General features: G+C 38.5%; 1 long non-coding RNA gene across 2 annotated transcripts; it reads left to right on the plus strand.

The window, feature by feature from the left end:
- Window positions 1-14: 14 nt before the first annotated feature.
- LOC119879220 lies at window positions 15-21165 on the plus strand. Of its 2 annotated transcripts, none has more exons than XR_005387385.1 (5): window positions 15-105; window positions 4361-4419; window positions 6310-6353; window positions 7331-7406; window positions 20847-21165. It is a non-coding gene; the product is annotated as an uncharacterized LOC119879220 (long non-coding RNA). The 2 variants fall into 2 exon arrangements; XR_005387386.1 differs by lacking the exon at window positions 20847-21165 and adding an exon at window positions 13843-14345.
- Window positions 21166-21488: the final 323 nt, after the last annotated feature.

Consider the following 21488-nt stretch of genomic DNA (forward strand, 5'->3'; position numbering starts at 1 on the left):
TCTGGGGGGGACCCGGCGGGGGGCGTTGGGGAAGCCGCGGCCTGGACCGGGACCCACAGCGGCGGCTCCACCTGGGGCAGGGCTCTGACCCGCACTCGGCCTGCGGTAAGCAGCGCCCCACTGCGCGATGGGGGCTGAGGGCGGCCCCGGGAGGGACCCGGAGCGGGGAGGGCGGGACCTGAGGCCGGCGGGGTCGCGGGGGGGGGCAGGGGCCCGGGATGCTGGGGGGGGGTCGGGAGGGACCCCGAGCGGGGAGGGCGGGACCTGAGGCCGGGGGGGTCGCGGGGGGCGGGCAGGGGCCCGGGATGCTGGGGGTCGGGAGAGGGGAGCGTGGGCCAAGGACCCTGGGGCGTCGGGAGGGACCCCGAGCGGGGAGGCCGGGACCTGAGGCCGGCGGGGGGTCGCGGGGGGCGGGCAGGGGCCCGGGATGCTGGGGGGTCGGGAGGGACCCCGAGCGGGGAGGGCGGGACCTGAGGCCGGCGGGGGTCGCGGGGGGCGGGCAGGGGCCCGGGATGCTGGGGGGTCGGGAGAGGGGAGCGTGGGCCAAGGACCCTGGGGCGTCGGGAGGGACCCCGAGCGGGGAGGCCGGGACCTGAGGCCGGCGGGGTCGCGGGGGGCGGGCAGGGGCCCGGGATGGGGGGTCGGGGGGAGAGGGGAGCGTGGGCCAAGGACCCTGGGGCGTCGGGAGGGACCCCGAGCGGGGAGGGCGGGACCTGAGGCCGGCGGGGTCGCGGGGGGCGGGCAGGGGCCCGGGATGCTGGGGGGTCGGGAGGGACCCCGAGCGGGGAGGGCGGGACCTGAGGCCGGCGGCGTCGGGGGGGCGGGCAGGGGCCCGGGATGCTGGGGGGTCGGGAGGGACCCCGAGCGGGGAGGGCGGGACCTGAGGCCGGCGGGGGTCGCGGGGGCGGGGCGCGGGGGGAAGGCCCCGGGTCGCCCCTGGGCTGCATGGGGACTTGGCCAAGCCTGGCTCCCCGCTCGCCCCCCGCTGCTCTGTGCCCCGCTGTCCAGGTCCCGAGGTACCGCCCTAAGGAACGTGCTAAGGCCCCTGTTTTTACCCGAACCCTCATGGACTCTCTGATTGTGGCCACAAAATTAAAATTCTTTCCATTTTCTAAATTTCTGCAAGTTTAGCAGACAATGGCGAGAATTTTTATAAGACATACGAATTGTAGATTTAAAAAGCTGTGAGTATAACCTGGATTATTTATAGGATAAGTTATAATTTGCGTAATTTCATCTGAATAAGTTCTAAGGAATTAACTTACATAACTTAAAAGACACTTGCTTTAATATTTGTAATATGGAATATGATGGGTTTGAGCTTGTACCTTGTGAAAGATTTAAGAATTAAGCATAAACTCTTATCACTTGAGTATTGTTATTTTCAAAGTGCATTGATCAGCGACTGAACCACAAAACATATAGGTTAAAATAAGTGGTTTTATTCTCCGTAGGTTACCTATCTACACATCATAGTTGATAATGTTTTCTTATTAGCATGGTGTTAGACAAGATAATGATTTGAGGGTCCTTGTAGCTTGAAGAACAGGTAATCTGGTCTGTGTATTCTTACTGTCTATAGTGTAAGGAAGAATTATATTTATTTTTAAGTTATCACTGGTATTAAAATATGTATTTTTTGGACAAACAAATCAAAATAGAATTTAATTTTTTTAAATAATAAATTTATTTTTATTGGTGTTCAATTTGCCAACATACAGAATACCACCCAGTGCTCATCCCGTCAAGTGCCCCCGTCAGTGCCCGCCACACAGTCACCCCCCCCACCCTCCTCCCCTTCCACCACCCCTAGTTCATTTCCCAGAGTCAGGAGTCTCCCATGTTCCGTCTCCCTTTCTAACATTTCCTACCCACGTCTTCTCCCTTCCCCTCTATTCCCTTTTCACTATTATTTATATTTCCCAAAGGAATGAGACCATACAATGTTTCTCCTTCTCCGATTGACTTACTTCACTCAGCATCATGCCCTCCAGATATTTGTCATTTCTAATGGCTGAGGAATATTCCATTGTATCCATAGACCACAGCTTCTTTATCCATCGTCTTTCGATGGACACCGAGGCCCCTTCCACAGTGTGGCTATTGTGGACATTGCTGCTAGAAACATCGGGGTGCAGGTGTCCCGGCGTTTCGCTGCATGTGTATCTTCGGGGTAAATCCCCAGCAGTGCAATTGCTGGGTCGTAGGGCAGATCTCAAAATAGAATTTTAAGCCTTCCGGTGGAATTTATGTAACATATTCAAATAAAATAAAATCACAGGTTCTGGGGAGTGTTTTTCATCCCTCTAAACCTCAGTCCCCTAACTCTGTTCCTTCACTTCTGGCTTCTGGTTCTGGAACATATAAAGCTAGCATAATTGGTAGGGTGGAGAAAAGAGACAAATACTCTTTTTGTGAATCAGAGGTGGTTCATAAGAAGTATGTCGTCTTTACAACTGGTTATGGGCAGTGGACTATTGAACGGTTTATAGTAATCTCAATCTTAGTTAAAAATTACAAGAGAAAAAGTCTCAACACTGAAATGGCTCTCAAAGCCTTCTCATCTCTTGCATATACAGAGACTAAGAGACTTGTGCACACAGAAATGTCATCTCATAAATTTTCTCAAGTGATATTTTGCTTCTCATTTTAATCATAAACAACCATTCCCTTTCCTACTACTGATTGTTATAAATACTATACTTACACCATGTAGCTCAAATGCTATTATAACTTCTTATCGCCTCCACGATAAATCCAAATTAATAGCATAGATATCAAGTCCTTGCTGACAAGGACTGTGAGGAATACCAATAAATTGCAACCTTATTTCCTACATAAATTCTAAAAAAAATGGAAATTGAAAAGATGTTAGTGGCAGCAGGCTAAGTAGTACTTTTCTTAAAGATAAAGATTAAATTGTAAGACACAGGTTACTCAGTATGAGAACAAATGGTTAACTGATTGAGAGAATCAAGCAGACCTACCAAATGTGACGTGGGATATTTGGGAAGAGCATATCCCGTATCTATTCAAAATAAATACATAAGGAAATAAATATGTAAATTAATAAGTAAATCTTTTTTTTAAGCCTTAGAACACACACAGATCATGTCTTGTGTTTCTTGTCACTCTAAGAAGTCCTGATTTTCACAGGAAATTGCCATGTTACACATATTTTCAAATTAATGATCAGTTATTATTTCAGTGAAGGTTTAAGTGGTTGAAGAGCTTCAAAGCATTATATACTAGGCTTTATGGGGAAACTTGGTATAGGTTTTGGTATTCTCCTAAAGCATTTTCCCAAAGTTCAGAAACTAGTGGGCCAGATGAACACATAAACAACACCAAACGATAACACAAACCCTTTGGGATGACACTAAATAAGAGAAATACTGTTATAGGTGAATGATGTGCTATGATGGTAGGAGGGAAGAAAAGTTAATTTTCTATCCAGCAACTGATTCTAGTTAAAGGAAAACTTAATAAATAAATCAGAATTAAGAAATGCTTGTTTCTGTATTAATCTTGATAAACCTAACATGAAAGATAATGTACACTGTACAGTAACATTATAAAATTACTGAACTATCTCCAGAAATATTCTGATAATTTGAGCCTTTAGTACTCATTCCATGAAGACTCTTCCTTCTCACATAATGCAGTACTCCTAGTCTTCATTAAATATGGCTAATGCAATAAGTATTAGGCTCTGAAAAATTTCTTCAGAATTACATTTTTGTTAAGAAAAGATTTAAGGATCTTAGCAAAAATAGGTGTTTTTTTTCTTGACATTTATAAGAGAATTGGATAGGATCATAAAAGTCTGTTTGGGTTAGTATAGAGAATCTAGTCAGTACTGTTTTTACAAAACTCTTTGCTGTGATGGATATGTTGTAAAATTCTCACTGTCCAATGCAGTGGCCATTAGCCCCATGTGAATCTTGAGTCCTGGAAGTGTGGCTGTTGCAACTGAGGAACTAAATTTTTATTTTATTTCAATGAATTTAAATTAAAACAACCACATCTGGCTAGTGGCTGCCGTATTGTATAACCAGCTCTAGAATGAATATATGAAAATTGGTTGGGGCACTCTTGGTTAATTGATGGGGTAAGGAAACCAGAGCTGACAAACCAAGGTAACCGGTGGAGCCTCTGCTAGTCCCTGAAGCCCACGCATTCCTCATTTTCCTCTTCAGTGCATACAACTAATGTGGCAGGTCTGCCGCTTGATCCTAAAGGAGCAGGTGATCCTGACCATAAAAGTATGATAAATGATGCATCTAAGAGGTGGCAAAGTGTAGCCACCTCCTCCTTCAGGAGAGCTACCTCTAATGAATTTCATCGTTTCCTTTCCAAGGTGTGCACGTCTAGTAGGAGACAATCACTAATTGCCTGCTGACTAGATCGTCAAACAAAGTGAGTAAGCTATACAATTGGAAAGGAGTAGATAAATAGAAAAGATTGTGATGTGGAATGTATAGTATTTGAGATTTTCATTGCATTTGTTTGAACTTATAGATCAAGTTGGGAATAATTTGGTATTTTACCAGTATTTGAGTCTATGAATCCATAAACATAGAATATTTCCTATTCTTTTACATCCAATTTGTCCTCATTCCAAGTTTTATAATTTCCACATATAGGTTTCATACACATTGGTTTTTAGTTTTTTGTTACATTGTGGTCTGAAACATACTTGTATGTTTTTTATTATCTTAATTTTTTTTATGCTGTGATCTGTGGTGTCTCTGAATATGGTATCTGTGGAGTCCGCCGAGTGAGCTTGCAAAGGCTGTGTATTTTTCTCTCATTAGGAGTATTCGCCACCTACTGTCAATGTCGGTTAGATCAAGTTGATTCATAGGGGTTTTCTATATTCTACCGATTTCAGGTTCAGCTCATCTATATCCCTTACTGATTTTCAGCCTGCTAGGTCAAACAGTTCTTGAAAAGAGAGGTGTTGATATTTCTAGTCATACATACAGTTTAAAACTAATCTAAGTATACTTTGAAATGATGCTATACCACTTCACATAGAGTACAGGTATCTTTTAATAGAGTATTACCAATTCGTCCATCGTAAGCCTTAGGAAAATTCTTTCATTCATTTCACTTGGCTATATGCTATATCAGCTAGTAAACATCATTATTACTGTTTTAGATAAACAGGTATTGGTCAACTGATTTTATTTTTATTTTTTAAAAGATTTTTTGATTTATTTTAATAGAGAGCAGTAGGAGGAGAGAATGTTACTCAATGTGCTCATAGCTGATTTAACATAGCCAGGGAAAGAATAGCAAACTTGAACATAGGGTAGCAATAATTACCCAAACGGAAGCGCAAGGATACAAAAGTATAAAATCACATTCCTACCATCAATGCCTGACAGACCCAGTTGCTCTCCATCTGTGCACTGCTACATATTGTCATCCATTCTGATTTGGTCCTAAAGATGATATGTAGTAATATCTCATTATAGGCTTTTTTGAAGGATAACAATATTTTATTTAATAGTTTTCTATACATTTATACCTTGTAAATATTTAGACATAGGAGATAGTACCTACCCTTCCCATCTTGATCCCCATCAGACAAATGTTTGGAGGCGAGCCTGTGCTGAGGCATTGTAGGGCAGTAACAGGGAAACAGTTACTTTCAATCCCCGACACCATTCTAGAGTGGACTTTACAGAAACACACCATGGGCTGCCTGGGTGCCTCAGTCATCATCTCATGGGGTGTGATATGAAGCCAGGGTCGGGCTCCACGCTCAGCACGGAGTCTGCTTGAGGAGTCCCTTCCACTGCCCCCCTCCCCACTGCCTGCTAACGTTCTCTCTCTCACACACACCCAAATACATCTTTTTAAAAAAGAAATAAACTCTGTTAACACAGCAGGAATTCCTTCTCTAGGTTGACAGTATAGATGCTGACCTATGTATTTCCATGTGTCAGTTAATCATGCTCCCATTTCTAATCTATTTTTTATCTCAGAAGTTTCTAAGGATGTCCCATCTATTTCCTCTTGGTCCTTACTCATAACAACAGATCTTTTCTTGCATTTTTTGTCCGGTACACTTTATTTCTTTATGTAAATCCAAGGTTTTTGACATGTATCTTGCTCCTTTAAAAGAACTTTCAAAATGCCTTATAGTACAGTCTGCAAACAATAAATTTTTCTTAATTTTTAAGAAAATGCTTATTTCATTAATTGAACAGTTTCATCTGATGTAGAATTCTACACAGGTAGTTTTTTTTCTTTTTCATACTTTCATAGTTTTGACTGCTCTCTCTTCTCTTTGCATAGATTCTGATGACCAGCTGGCTCTAATTATTGTCATTCCTTTGCAGGTAAGGGTTCCTCCCCTCTGGCTGCCTTAAAGGTTTCTATTTGTCTTTTGTTTTCTGCACTTTCAATATGAATTGCCTAGGTGTGTGCTTTTGATATTTATCCCACTTGTGTTTTCTGAGCTCCTGGGATCTGTGAATTTGAGGAAATAAATCATTGTGTCTTCAAATATGTCATCTGCTCATTTCCCATTCTTCTCCTTCTGTTATCCCAATTACTTAAATGTCGTACTTTTTACTTTGTCCCAGTCTTGGGTGTTGTGTTTTGTTTGCCTGTTATTGCCCTACAATGCCTCAGCACAGGCTCGCCTCCAAACATTTGTCAGATGGAGATCAAGATAGGAAGGGTAGGTACTATCCCCTATGTTTAAATAGTTACAAGGTATAAATGTTTAGAAAACTATTAAATAAAATATTGTTATCCTTCAAAAAGGCTATAATGAGATATTACTACACTATATCTTTAGGACCAATCAGAATGGATGACAATATCTAGCAGTGCACAGATTGAGAGCAACTGCGGTCTGTCAGGCATTGATGATAGGAATGTGATTTAGAGGAAAATTTGCAATCTCTTATGAATTTAAAAATATACTTCCCATACCATCCAGCAATTACTTTCTAGGTATTTACTCAGGAGAAATGACTACTGATATATTCAATAGTATGGATGATGATAATAAACAGTGTGCACCCCGTATACTTGTTATGCAGATTAAATGACTTAATATATGTAACAAATTTAGAACAGTGCATAACACATGAACACAATTTAAGTACTAGTTGTTGCTTTTTTTTATTGTTTTTATTGGACATTAGCACAAGTTTTCATTGGAAACTTTCTAGTAGTACTTATAAGAATGAATAACATGGAAGGAAATGGAAACTTTTGTGGGGCAGAGCAGAACCAGAGAATGTATATTATAAGATGTAAGAAGCACTAGAGTAAGAATGTTTTTCTCTCTTGTTCACTGATATAGGCCAAGTATCCCAAATAGAGTCTGGCATAGAGAAGTCAATAGATGCTTGTGGAATTGAATCAGCATGGACATGAAGGTACAATTCCCGCATGTCCAACACTTATGAAAATTAAACCTTCCATACATGTGACATCTACAGCTCAACTGTAATGCACATGGGAATCGATATTTGAAATTGTTTCATGAACTACCTGTCCCCAAACTTGAAAAATGAAATCTGCATGAAGTAGATAATTTGCAGGTAGGAAAAAAAGGCTACAAAGGTGCCTTGGTGATAAGTCAAAGGCATTGATAGGACTTAAAAGAAGATGGCAATAATTTACATTAGCTGAGGGAAAAAAATGGGAGGGAAATGGAAAAACTCTAAGGAAAAAGTTTTTGTTGATCAGCGGAATTCCTTACTTCTTCTCTATGACGGAACGTATCACACTCGACCTTGCACAGTTTAAACTTGACAAAATTTGGTTTCATCTTTCCTCCCCTTCCTTTTTGCTAGTCTATATGGTTAAGAGATGACCAATATGAATGGAAGTTCACAAAATGATTATCATGAAAATAAACTTTAATTCTGCCTTGGACGTCCATATACAGCTTGCTTTAAAGTCTTAGGAAACAACCTTTTTACATTGAGCAGAATGGCTTTACATAATGGCCCCAGATGCTTCATTACAAAAGAGATAATGTACCTTCTTCAACACCTCAAGCTGAGCATTCCCTGACTGCTCTTCAGTGAGTGAGCCAATTATGTCAGTAGTTGGCAAGGGACTAGAGCAAGTTGTTGCTTACTATCATGTGATTCTGTTTACTTTCCTGTGATACTTCCTATGAAAGGAACTTTACAGCATTGTTCTATCTTTCTAATTCTCCCATTTAGTCTGTTTTGTCCTGAGACACATATCTTACGCTTTAGGTTATCATGAACTATTGGTGGTAGACCATGGCTGATTTGCAAGATTGACTTGCACACTGAACTCAACTTGATTTTGTAAACAGCTAATGCAAAGAGAGATACTCTGGGTCTAAGCAATTCTCTATTCAAAGTCTTGTGCATTCAGGCAAAACTGAATTTCCCAATCTTGATATGTTGTGAGTCTATAAATGTTAGAAGAGATGCAGGGGTGTGGGTCTTGATGAATGCAAGTTATAGTGGCCACGCATATTACCTGTCCAGAGTCAGTCTTTTCAACGCCAACTGATCTCTCATTGGAGAGTGCATGAAATAGGACAGTACATTGGAAAAACGGGGCCAGAGTGAAGAAACGGAGCTGAGGAAACAATGTCTATGAGTGAAATGTTAAATCTCTAAAAAGTGAAATGCTTTTGCTATGCTGTAATGGAAGATGAACTAAAATTTTATCAATAAGCAGTCTTAAAGGCCACTTCTAAAAGAACACTCCTCTTATATTAGTTCAGTGATACAGAAGAGTAAATATAAAATAACTGTGAAAATATAAGAATATAATGATAGATATTAAATTAGTTGTCCCTTCCCAGTAGCATGAATAAAGAGCTATCAACCATAAATTTCAATGGAATTACCTATTGGATGACAAAACCCCTAATATAAAGAGATTTTAGATCCAGTTCCTAAACTGACTACTAGTAATTATTCCTATAGAAAAACAGATTTATTCCTAAACATTGGCAGTGAACTATGTCAGAGTAAACTACTTTTTTCTTCAGGTTAAAATAAATTTTAAAAAATACCTCAAAGGGTTCATAGTTATCTGGAAAATCAAATTTAAGTGCATAATCTCAATATCAATAAATTTAACCTATTGTGATAGGTTTATGTAGTACACAATTTAAATTAGCAATGCATACTTCATGAAAATTAAACTGTTTCATATGTAGTTATAAAAAGGTGAAGATGAAATCATCAAATACGAAAGAAAATACTAGTATCAATAGATATTTTATTTTTATTTTTTAAAGATATTTTAAATATTCCACAAAAAGTCTATATATTGGCATGTCTACGTGTGTGTTTATACAATTTTTTTGCGTAAGCATAAGCATACATCTGTGTATATATGTGCATATATACTTATTATATAAACAGGTAGAATGTTAAGGATTTTAAGAGGAAACTGTAAAGAAGAAGAAAGAAAGCATTGCTTATCCTCAGACTCGAGAGACTGTTATTTTACATAGGTTCACACTAATTTAATCTGTAGCTCGTCTAGGTGAGTAAGTATCCACAATATGCCTTTAACCTTATGATGTAACCAAAAGTCCCTTTAAAAAACAAAACAAATAAAAACAAGGCTTAGATATAAAAGCCAGGGTCTACTTGACAATATTTCATGTAGTTCTGATGAATTTTAAGAAAGATTATGTTCATTTAGACAGGTACCTTGCTAAAAGTTGAGCATCTTGATTTCTATGACTTTTAAATATTAGAATTATCATGTATATTTGGCACAGACGGTAAATGTTTACTAAGTGAGTATTGACTTAGGTCTTGGGTATTTTAAATGGTTGAGTTTCTGAGTTGATAAGCAGGACAACTGAGTTAATAAGTTGTCCTTATTAAAAAGGAAAAAGGTGTGTGTGTATATGGATTTCTGAAATTTTAATGACATTTATACTATTCAGCTAACATTCAATTTATTTTTTGACTATTAATATGAAATCTTCCTTTATTGAAGCACATTATTAATTTCCTGGTTGCTTTTATTATTGCCCAAAGGTAGTAGAAAATTCAAATTCAGTTAAGTTAAAGTTAAGCAATAAAATTTATAATAACTATGAATAAATACAAAGATTAACATACCTTTTTCCATGAAATGTGACAATGTTATGATCACAATGCACATCTACCACTTGAACCTAATCCGTATTTTTGACCTAAGAAATCCTATCCATTAACTTTTCCTTTTTCTTGATATTATACCATTAAGAATAATCAGTAGGAGAGTCAACCCCATGTACAGCACTGTGAGGTGAATACCAAAATGAAGTAGTATCTGTATAACAGCCAATCAACCAACAATGTCAACGAACAACCATTTTTGACAGCAAGAAGAAATGCATGCTATGATTTATTTATTGACAATGGTTTCCAGAATGTACTATATCCACCTCAAGGATGCATAAGTTACATTACTGGGGTAGAATAAGAGAGTATTAGAATTATTTTATTAATCTTTTAGTTTTCTACTTTTGGTTTCCTGTAATACCTTTATTAATCATGAACAGAGAATCATAATATATTACAGATATATCGTCATATATTTTTTAACTGGTTGAAGAATATGACACCAAAAAATGTTGAAGACTTTTAGGGAAGCATGTTAGGGAGTTTAACTGAAAAGTAAAATTGAATATAGAGAAAATGTTGGGTTAAGTGCTTATTAGAGTGGTTTAACTATCAGCTTTATCATGTAAGTGGTTCTGCTATGGTTCTCACTTACATTTCTAAAAATTTGTATCAGCAGGAAACAGATGTACACTTCAGGAGGTAGCCAAGGAAAATATAATACGAGAACTACTTATACAGGAGTCAATAGAGTTTAGATAAAACAAGGAATGGTTGGTTGTACACTGGGCTAGTAATCAGCGGTTAAGTCATCACTATTCCTAAATCTTAAACGGAAAGGGAGAAGGCAATTATATGAGCTCATAAAAAATACCTTTTTGCAGAGGGTCACCTGACAGAGACTGTGGCCTTTGGTTTGGGGACAGATGATGTCTACTCTCCAAGGAAGAACCAAGGGAGTAGATATCTTGACTTTACTTTTTGCCACCCTCCAAACTCTTCCTGGTCCCTCCCCTTGGCCGGATCCAATCTGAAGCCAGAGAAGGACGTGCACAGATGTAGTCCATACAGGACAGCCTCCTTGGGCATAGTTTGAGAAAGAAAGTGGAGTGTGGATATGCAAGAAAAAATTGAAAATTTCCTGCTGCATTCCACTCCTCTTTATTCTTGGCATCTTTTCTTTTCCAGATGAAAAAAAGGTGTCTCTAATACAAGGGATACATGAATCCCATCACCTACCATAACCTTATGACTTGATGTCAGTTTAGTCATATTCCCACAAAATCTATAATGTTGGCAAACCTCAGTATGCCAGCTTTATGTAAAATAATCTAGGGGGAAAAGTGAGAGAAGAAATTCTCAACATAAAATATAGCTGCCATAGTCCCATAACTTGTGTAACCTCTCATATGACCTTAAATGGCAATTATATATTCTTCTAGCTACATCCACTCAATGTGTATTCCAAGCTCTGTCAGTGACTGGGCTATAGTATTCTTTATCTGGCGATATGATCTTGTGGTATAAGCCTTTGATTGCTTCTGCCTTGATTGGATTGCTTCATTATTCTGTTACCTGACCTTTTATAGAAGTGAGGCAATCCAGAGAAACCTCTAGGTTCTAGAAATGGTTCTTGCTTCCATTGTGCGGCAGCAACCTGATTTCCTATTGTTAAATAACATCAATCACCTCAACCATGGTTGTAGTCCCTTTCTCTGCCAGTAAGTTTAAGAGCTCGAGGAGTACAATGGCCTGAGGGCATACTTACTTTCCAATTTAACAGAGATTGTGTTGTCTAGGGGAAGCATTTCTTCTGTGTAAACTAGGGCACTTCTACCTATTTGCTGAAAGAAGCTACTCTCACTACCTTCCTCAGTTTCTGGATTTGTGCATTTTGACAGCAGGAGAGATGGCATGTGTTGGATAATGGTGTAAGGTCTGTAACATCTGGTGGGAGGCCATCCCAAATCCACAAGATTTTGTCTCTCGAAAGATGCTACAGCAGTCTTTAGCAGATTATTCCATTCTATCAGATCTGCTACTTGTAGATGTTGAGACCAGTGGATTTTGGGGTGAGCTCATGGACACATTTCTTTTGTTGCAAACTACTTCCCTTTGTCTGAGGTAAGATTATGTCAGATCCAAAGAAAATAAGGATTTTGTAAGCCTACATACAGGTCATGATGCTGACAGAATTGTGACCAAAGAAGGAAGATTCCATATATGTCTCTTCCTGCAAGAAAACATATTTTCCCATCGTGATAAAAGGAGTCAAGTAGAAACAATGTCATACCAGTTAGACAGAAGGTGCCCTATGAATGGCTTTGTGTTGTCTTCTGCCGTCAGCACACTGGTTGGCCATAACTGTATCAACTGTAAAGAGGATTTTTGGTGTGTGTGTGAAGAGAATTTCATGTTGTCAAACCTGGCCCCCTGTGTTATCCTGGCCTACTAGTAACTTTCCCATTGAGAAACCACTTGGATTAATGAAAATGAAGACTAATAGCTATAGAATAGGTAATTTTGTGCGTCTGATTATTGAGGTCCCTCTGCAGCGTCAGCCTTCTCTGGAAGATTAAATGGGACATGAATATCCATAGTTTATGCTCTTTCGAAGGGGACCACTCCTATACTTCATCAGAACTTCTTGTCATCAACTTTTCAATTGGGTTCTTTTAAGTCCCTTACCAGTGGCCCAACTTGTCAGCTACTGCTCGAGGATTAGTGTAGATCACGACCTCAAGCTCTCTCTCCCTTTATGCTGGTTGGGGCATAGGGGGTGGGTAAAATGGGTATATTTTCACAAACTTGGTGAATCACAGGTGTGATGACAGATCAAATGCTGGGAGTTTATCATTTTGTATCTTAGGAACAATTTATATTAAGTATTAGGCTATGTAAGGGGCTTCTTTAAAATGACCATTGTTATGGAGCCTGGGTGACTCAGCTGATTAAACATCTGGCTTCTGCTCAGGTCATGATCTCAGGGTCCTGGGATAGAGCCCTGTGCCAGGTCACACTCAGTGGGGAGTCTCCTTCTCCCTCTCCTCTCTCTCTCTGCCCCTCCCCCCGCTCATGCTCTGTCTCTCAAATAAGTAAAATCCTAAAATAAAATAAATAAAATGACCATTTTTCTACTTGAAATGTGCCTTTACAGAGGGCTTCCCAAAGCAGCTGGCAGCCTAAATTGTTGCTTTTGCTTCCGAATTTGTTTGTTTGTTTGTTTTTGTTTTTTTGGCAGTGTAGGCAGAGGTTGGAGGTGGGATTTCCTACTTAAAGCTCAAACTAAGGCTATTACTAGAGCTATTGCAAGATGAAGGTCTTTTAAATAGTTTTAATGAGGAAGCTCATTCTTAATGTAGAAGGAAGTAATTTCATATTTCAACATTATTTATTACCTCAGCGAACACTTTAAACGCTGGGTCAATTGTTTCCAGGAAACATTTATGACTCTAGCATGTGCCAAACAACCTCTTACTGAACGTAAGAATAGCCCTAGCTTAATAGATGTGTACCATGTTTTTGAAGGACGATTAATGAAAACAAAGTCAAACATTTTATACTAATATAGGAATTTGCTTTTTCCTAAAAAGAAACCAAGGACTTTGCTACTTGTCTTTGCTCGGCTACTAAATGTTTTCCTTATCTGTAAGCTGTACTGAAGCTCCTGGAAAGAACTTTCCAGCTGGGGGAAAAAAAAAACACCATAATTCTTTATGGGTGATCTACCTGTTTTTCATCTTATGTACAGTGAGAAGCTTTCCTTCCTTCAGGAACTCCACCCTACACTGATCCTTCTTTTTTCATGCCACCAGCATCCTACTGACTTTACTTTGTACCTGTCACTGTCACAGCAAGTTGTGTCTCTCTTCACTGAAGCCACATTTCTGATTAATATGGGCTGAAATCATCTTATGTGGCAAGGGACTGATTGAGAAAATACAGATAATTCTAAAGAAAGGATGTAAAAACTCTTCTAATGAATCGCTACTAATCTTCACTGATGACAAGGGCATGTACATCATGGAACTTAATTTTTTATAGAAATGGGCTATTTTGGAACATTCTTCCATGATCTCTTTTTCTCATTTGATAATAATATGAACATCCTCCATATCATTAAATTCTTTTGTATAGGAAATTTTTAATTATTGTATGGTTTCATTAAATATAATATAGTTTATAGTATTTACTGCATGTGCATATGCGTATATTCAGAGAGAGAGAGAATATATATTTATTTTCACCTACATCTACAGACATAATACAACTTTAATCAGCTATGTTGGTAAAACTTTGGACATATTGTATTTATAGTTTCTGAGAAGATATTTAAAAAAAAATTCTTGAGTTAAAGGTTATAAGCTGTGTTTCATCTTCTTGTATAGAGCATTATAGGAAGGTGTGATACGGGCACCCACTATAGTACTTATGTGCATTGTCATATAACATTCATTCATTCATTCATTCATTCATTTTGTTTCTAAGTTAACTGCGGTATAATTGAAAAAAAAAATCATTTAGATTGATGATGAATAATGTGGTATTTGGGTTTTTTGTTGTTTTTTTTTAAGATTTATTTATTCATTCATGAGAGAACACACAGAGAGAGAGCGCAGAGACCCAGGCAGAGGGAGAAGCAGGCTCCTCCAGGAGCCCAATACAGGATTCGATCTTGGGATCCCGGGGTCATGACCTGAGTCGAAGGCAGCTGCCCACCCAGGCGTCCCTACAATGTGGTATTTTGATATATGTGTCTCCCATCCAAGTACTATAACCAGGCCCGAACCCTGTTTAGCTTCCAAGATCAGATGAGATTGGGCATGTTCAGGGTGGTATGGCTCCCATCGCTCATGCTCTCTCTCTCTCTCTCTGAAATAAATAATAAATAAATAAATCAGATATATAAAAAATAAAATAAATTTTTTCTCACTCAGTTTTTTTCTACCTGTAGATTGTCTAATCTCTCTTTTCTCAAATAAACAATGCTCATTGTAAAGGAGACATTTCTGCAATTGAGAAAACAAGTTCATAATACAGTGTACATAACCAATAATGAAATTAATTTGTAGTATTCCATTGATAGATTGGTCAATTTGTTTGTTTTTACGTAGTTATCCTCCTTATCGATAGGAATTCTAAGATAAAAGTCAATCTCCTTAAAATCTTTGCAGTATGAACCATGATAAAAAAATGAAATATATATATATATATATTCACACGCACATATATGTAAAGATTCTGCTTTTATATTTCTACAAGCTTTCCAATGTCATTTTGAGTGAACTTAATCATTATTTTTTAATGATTTCACCATATAATTAGGAAAAAAAATGACTTACAGCACAGTATATTACTTTTGCAGTTCAATCGAGCTTTGGAATCCGGCATTTCCATTCATATTCAAATTAATAATCATGAAATCATAATGTAGATTTTGTTGCCTTTTGTGTTACATTTGCCTGTTAGAGCAGAAAAGTTAAATAAATATTTTACTGATGCTTCCTTTTTTTTAAGTTTGGCTTTGGGGGACATGATATTGTGTGGATGTAGGTGGTCTTTTTTTCTTTTTTAAGCTATGTAGAGGAGAGAAATGAACAGGTTAGAAAAGAAATAGGAGTTGCTTTTTAAACAAATTACAGACCAGAGATAAACCACATACCCAATCCCTTAATCTGTCCCATTTCTTATTTATATTAATTGAAGAAAAAATACTGGCTTTGTAGCAAGATGCATTCTTCCAAGTAACACTCAGAAAAAGAAAAAGGCTACTTCCACATTGTAATTACTTAGCATTCTTTTTCATTTTTGCTTGAACAAGGTGAAAAATGTCAGTAGGTCTGCTCATGCAAAAGAAAAGAAGTATAAAATATCAAACATGCATTCATTAGAGATTATTATAGAAAAGAGTATTTAACTTTAGGGAGGAAACACTTAACCTGATACACATTAAGTTCTCCTCTCTTCTCCTCTAAGAAAATGAGAATAATTAAGGAGAATGATTACAGGTGCTGCTAATTGGTTCCAACCTTAAGGACACCACTTATGACACTTTTGTTTTTATTGATGATAATTCTATAACATAATCATACTTACTCTTATTACCATTGACAAAACTATCGTCTTGAGAATGCTAAGCACAGCAAATGGCTGTACCTTTGAATATATTACAAAAAACAAGTGCTTTTGTGTGCCTTAGTTGATCTTCATGCCATTAGATGTAGCTGAGTGCCACGTTTTTCCACTTGGAATAAATGTTAACCCTGACTACTTCCTAGACTTGGTAGCATTTGGTGGACTCCGGTGCATTTTTCTGCAATGTGATATGCACTTGTTGGAGTGTATAGAGGGAATTTATTTTTTTATTTTTATTTTTTTAAAGACTTCGTTTATTTATTCATGAGACAGAGAGAGAGGCAGAGACACAGGCAGAGGGATAAGCAGGCTCCCTATGGGGAGGCCCATCCAGAACTCGATCCCAGGTCCTGGGATCACAGGATCATGACCTGAGCCAAAAGCAGATGGTCACCCATGAGCCACTCAGGTGCTCCTATAGAGGGACTCTAAAAGAAATGTAAATGGTGAGTTGATTTCTTAATTTCTAAGAATTCTTGACCTCAAAATCTTTAATCACTTTTGATTTTCTGAAGGACTTTTAAAATTTAAGAAAAATTTTGAACAGCTCTTCTTTTAATGTTATTTTTCCCTTGAACTCTTCACTCTTTTAAAGAACACGTACATATGCATGTGTGTATACATGTATTAACTCATATCACGTTAGTTTTCAAAAACTTTTTCTTCTCTCTTTCCATAACTGCCATCATTTTTATGAGAAAAAAAGCAACTTTAAATAGTGTGTTCCTACTCTCTAGTCAGTTACCTTGCCCAAGTCCTGAAACCTTAACTGAGGGATCCCTGGGTGGCTCAGCGGTTGGGCGGCTGCCTTTGGACCAGGGAGTGATCCTGGGGTCCCGGGATCGAGTCCCGGGATCAAGTTCTGGGTCAGGCTCCCTGAGGAAGCCTGCTTCTCCCTCTGCCTGTGTGTCTCTCTCTCTCTCTCTGTCTCTGTGTGTGTCTCTCATGAATAAATAAATAAAATTCTTTAAAAAAAAAGAAAAACAAGGAATTTGGATACATGCGGTGACACAGAGAATGAATAATGTACTGCACACACACACATAAACAAATGCACAAAAAAGAAACTTTCTTGAGAATTTTATGCCATGTCTTCAAAACAGAGATGATAGGCATATGAGGTATAATGCAACAGCTGATGACAAGAATGATATTTAAATATATACATTTTATTACTAAAACAGTAAATTATTAAAGAAATGACAATTGAAACAACACTAATAACACAAATTATTTTGCATATCATATGGAGGGGGAAGATAAATACTACACAATGCTGGCAAGAGTATGGAGAAAGTAGTGCTCTGATTTTCTGCAATAGTGCTAATCGGTAAAACTTTTTGGAAATTACTTTGAAAATACATCTTGAGGGATCCCTGGGTGGCGCAGCGGTTTGGCGCCTGCCTTTGGCCCAGGGCGCGATCCTGGGGACCCGGGATTGAATCCCACATCGGGCTCCTGGTGCATGGAGCCTGCTTCTCCCTCGGCCTGTGTCTCTGCCTCTCTCTCTCTCTGTGACTATCATAATAAATAAAAATTGAAAAAATATATTAAAAAAAAGAGAAAATACATCTTGAGTTTCAAATATTGCATAACCTTTGACTCAGCGATACTATGTTTATAAATGGACCATGTGTGTACTAACACAAGTCATACAAAAATGTATGCACAGAAGTATTTGCTGAGTGAGTGTTGAGCTTTAGCTCTAGAATCAGACAGACCTGAGTTGTAATTACCATTTCGTTACTTTCTTTTTTAATATATATATATATATATATATATATATATATATATATATATTGGAGTTCGATTTGCCAACATATAGTATGACACCCAGTGCTCCTCCCATCAAGTGCCCCCCTCAGTGCCCATCACCCTGTCACCCCATCTCCCCCACCTACCTCCCCTTCCACTTCCCCTTGTTCCTTTCCGGAGTTAGGAGTCTCTCATGTTCTGTCTCCCTCTCTGATATTTCTCACTCATTTTCTCTCCTTTCCCCTTTATTCCCTTTCACTATTTTTTTATATTCCCCAAATGAATGAGACCATATAATATTTGTCCTTCACCGACTGCCTTATTTCACTCAGCATAATGCCCTCCAGGTCCATCCATGTCGAGGCAAATGGGGGGTATTTGTCGTTTCTAATGGCATTACTTTCTAGATATGTGAGCTTAGGCAAGTTACATAGCATGTCTAGATTTCACTATCCTTTGAGAATTAAATGAAATGATGTCTATAAAGTGTGTAAGAAAGAGTTTGGCACCTCCTAAGTACTTGAGAGATGTTTATTAGTCTTTGTAGTGAAGATAATATTGTTATAAATATTATGCAACATCATTTATAATAGTTAAGGTTTCAAAACAAGCCCCTTATTCAACTGGGATATCAGTTAAATAAACTTAGGTTCATTGAATAGAATACAACAGAGTCACGCAAAAGAAGAAGATCAATCTATGTGGAAGAAAAGGCAAGAAATACTTTGAAAAACATAGTTTTAGTATTAATAGTATTATTCCACGTGTGTGAAAAGACACTAATATATTTTGACTAGTCTATTATCAACAGAAAGAGGGAAAAGAATATGAACCAACATATTAATAGTGGTTATCTCTGGGAAGTGGAATAATGAGCCATTTTTATTTTTCTCTATTATATTTTTTGAGAAATTTAATGTTTTTTAAGGTCATTCTTTATTGTCTGCCAAAGTCAAAAAATGTATCAGGAAAAATTAATCCTGCTTTTCTGGCATTAAGGATATAGACCAGAATATGTCATCTATCTCTATGTATGGAGATATAGATATAGATATAGATATAGGTATAGGTATGTAGATATAGATATAGCTGCATACCATATCTATAGATAGAGATAGGTGACATATACTGGTCTGTAGATAGATATAGTGTATGAATGTATCTTTATATCTCCATACATAGAGGTAGATGACATATTCTGGTCTGTAACTTTAATAAAAAAAATAAGATGCACATATAAAATATTAAGTAAGTAGGTATCATGTAGCCTGATATGTTCTTTATTTGAAAGTTAGAGAGAACCATGGAAATTCATTAACACTTTTTGTGGTATCAGTACTTAAAAAAGAAACCCTAGAAATGGAAGGAACCTCAATACTTCTCTGAGTCCAGCATCTCACCAAGAGCACAAATTCACTGAAAGCCAACTCCACTAACTTCATCTGATTTGGGGGATAATAAGCTACTAACTCCAAAAGTAAAACATTGCTGTTAGAACGTTATTTCTTAGATTGATTAGAATGTGCTTTCTCATAAAATCCCTGCCATCATTTCTATTTTTGTTTCATAAACTGAATGAGGCTCTTTATAAACTCTCTTTAGATGAGAGCTTTTTAAATAGTTTCAGGTTGGATACACATAGTTTTTTCATTTAAGATTTTCCCCAATTCTTATTACTTTTCTGTGTATCAGAGGATTTCCAGGCTCATTACCTTCTTGGTGCTCATATCTGAACGTCCTCAGAGACACTTATTCTCCTTTAGAGTCTGACTCATGCCATTCCAAAGTCAGGATAACCTTTCAAAGGGAATAGTCAGCTTGGTGATCCAGCTGTTTATTAGTCCTAGCAATATCAGGCTTGATGTTCTCTAACTATAAGTATCAAGGCAGACAAAAGTTTCTTTACTATTTTCTAGTTTCAAGCCTATTTTATTATTTTCGAATTTGTATTTTTATGAAATGTAATAATTTACAAATTATTTTAACAAGCTTTATATATCTTTTATAAATCTTGCAAAATTTTAAGGTAATCCGGATCCAAATATTTGCCCTCTTAAGTAATGTGGGAAGCTCATTTCAGTACAATTAAAGTGTTAGGAACTATGAAATAGCAACACATTGAAAGAGTCAAGACCAGACCACATTCCTTTCATTTTAACTTAATTTAACATCATCATGAAGAGTAAATTAAGGGTTGACTATATTTTTCAAATTATATTAACATACATACACACATATGCATGCACGCACGCACACACACACACACACACACAGACACACATTGAAGCATACTTTGGAGCAAAAAGGGACATTAGTGTAGTGATGACTTGTAGGGCAATCACCAGAACATTAGCCTTATATGGGATTCTAAGCTCTCTTAATAAATAATCAAGCCTAGAATATTGTTGTGAAGTTCCACTTACGAGGCACATAGTGCTCAAATTCAACTTGACATTTGATATTCTATGTCACCACTATGAAAGTTCTTGTATTTTTTGAAAATGCTTTGACAGGGAGTCAATTTGCAATTGAGATGAAGGATTATCGATGTTGCTTGCTTTTATAAAGATGTAGTGGGAGGAGACATGTAAAATATCAAAACATTTAGTTGGATGTGAGAAGAAACTTATCTTGGTGTATTTTCAAAGCTTCTCTTTTATTTTAAAATATTTTTAAAAATATGACAGAGAAGTTTTAAGATTTGGGATTTGACAAAGGGTGAAGCCGTTAATGCAGGGAGGTGCTGCCAAAACTCAGCTGACAAGCGACCTGGGACACACCTTTCTCACTAGGTCCTTGTATTGATCCAAATTTTTTTGAAAATTTATCCTCTAAGATTATTTTATTGGATTGTTTGTTTAACAGACAGGCAGAGAGCAGGGAGCAGGAGAGGGAGACACAGACTCCTCAAGCACACTCGGCCCCAAGCGCAGAGCCTGCCAGGGGCGGGTTCCCAGGATGCTGAGGCCATGACCTGAGCCACAACCAAGAGTCAGATGCTAAGTGACAGAGCCACAGGCGTCAAGCCCCGTGTTCCTGCTGTGGGCACTCCTGCCTTCCCCCTGCCCCCCGCAGCCACTGAGAGCTCGGGCTTTGGTCTGCGCTCCAACTCCCAGGTGGTCTGGAGGCTACAGTGCAGGCTGCACGTCTCCTCTGTCCCACCTCAGGCTGAAAGGGCCTCAGCCCTGAGAAGGAATCATCTGCCCAACCACCCCCAGCCGGAGGGAGCTGCTGGAGCAGCAGGTAGAAGAACTGGTGCCTGCCTTGCTGCACATTGACTCCTTGTCCATATTTGAATTCCTAAATGTTTTGGAGGAATATGGCACCCCTGAAGAGGTGCTGGACCTGCTGTTTGCAAAGTGAACACCCTGACTCCACAGCCCAGTGGGATGGGCCACCTACTGTTGGGAGTCTTGGGGAATGTTCCTGAACTTCCCGGCCCCTGGGGCTGCTCCTCCGACTGGAGTAGAGTCATGCAGGGCCTAATTGGGTCCCGCAGGGCAGCCC

This window comes from Canis lupus, unplaced genomic scaffold (assembly GCF_011100685.1).
Source record: "Canis lupus familiaris isolate Mischka breed German Shepherd unplaced genomic scaffold, alternate assembly UU_Cfam_GSD_1.0 chrUn_S456H617, whole genome shotgun sequence".
Lineage (NCBI taxonomy): Eukaryota > Metazoa > Chordata > Mammalia > Carnivora > Canidae > Canis > Canis lupus.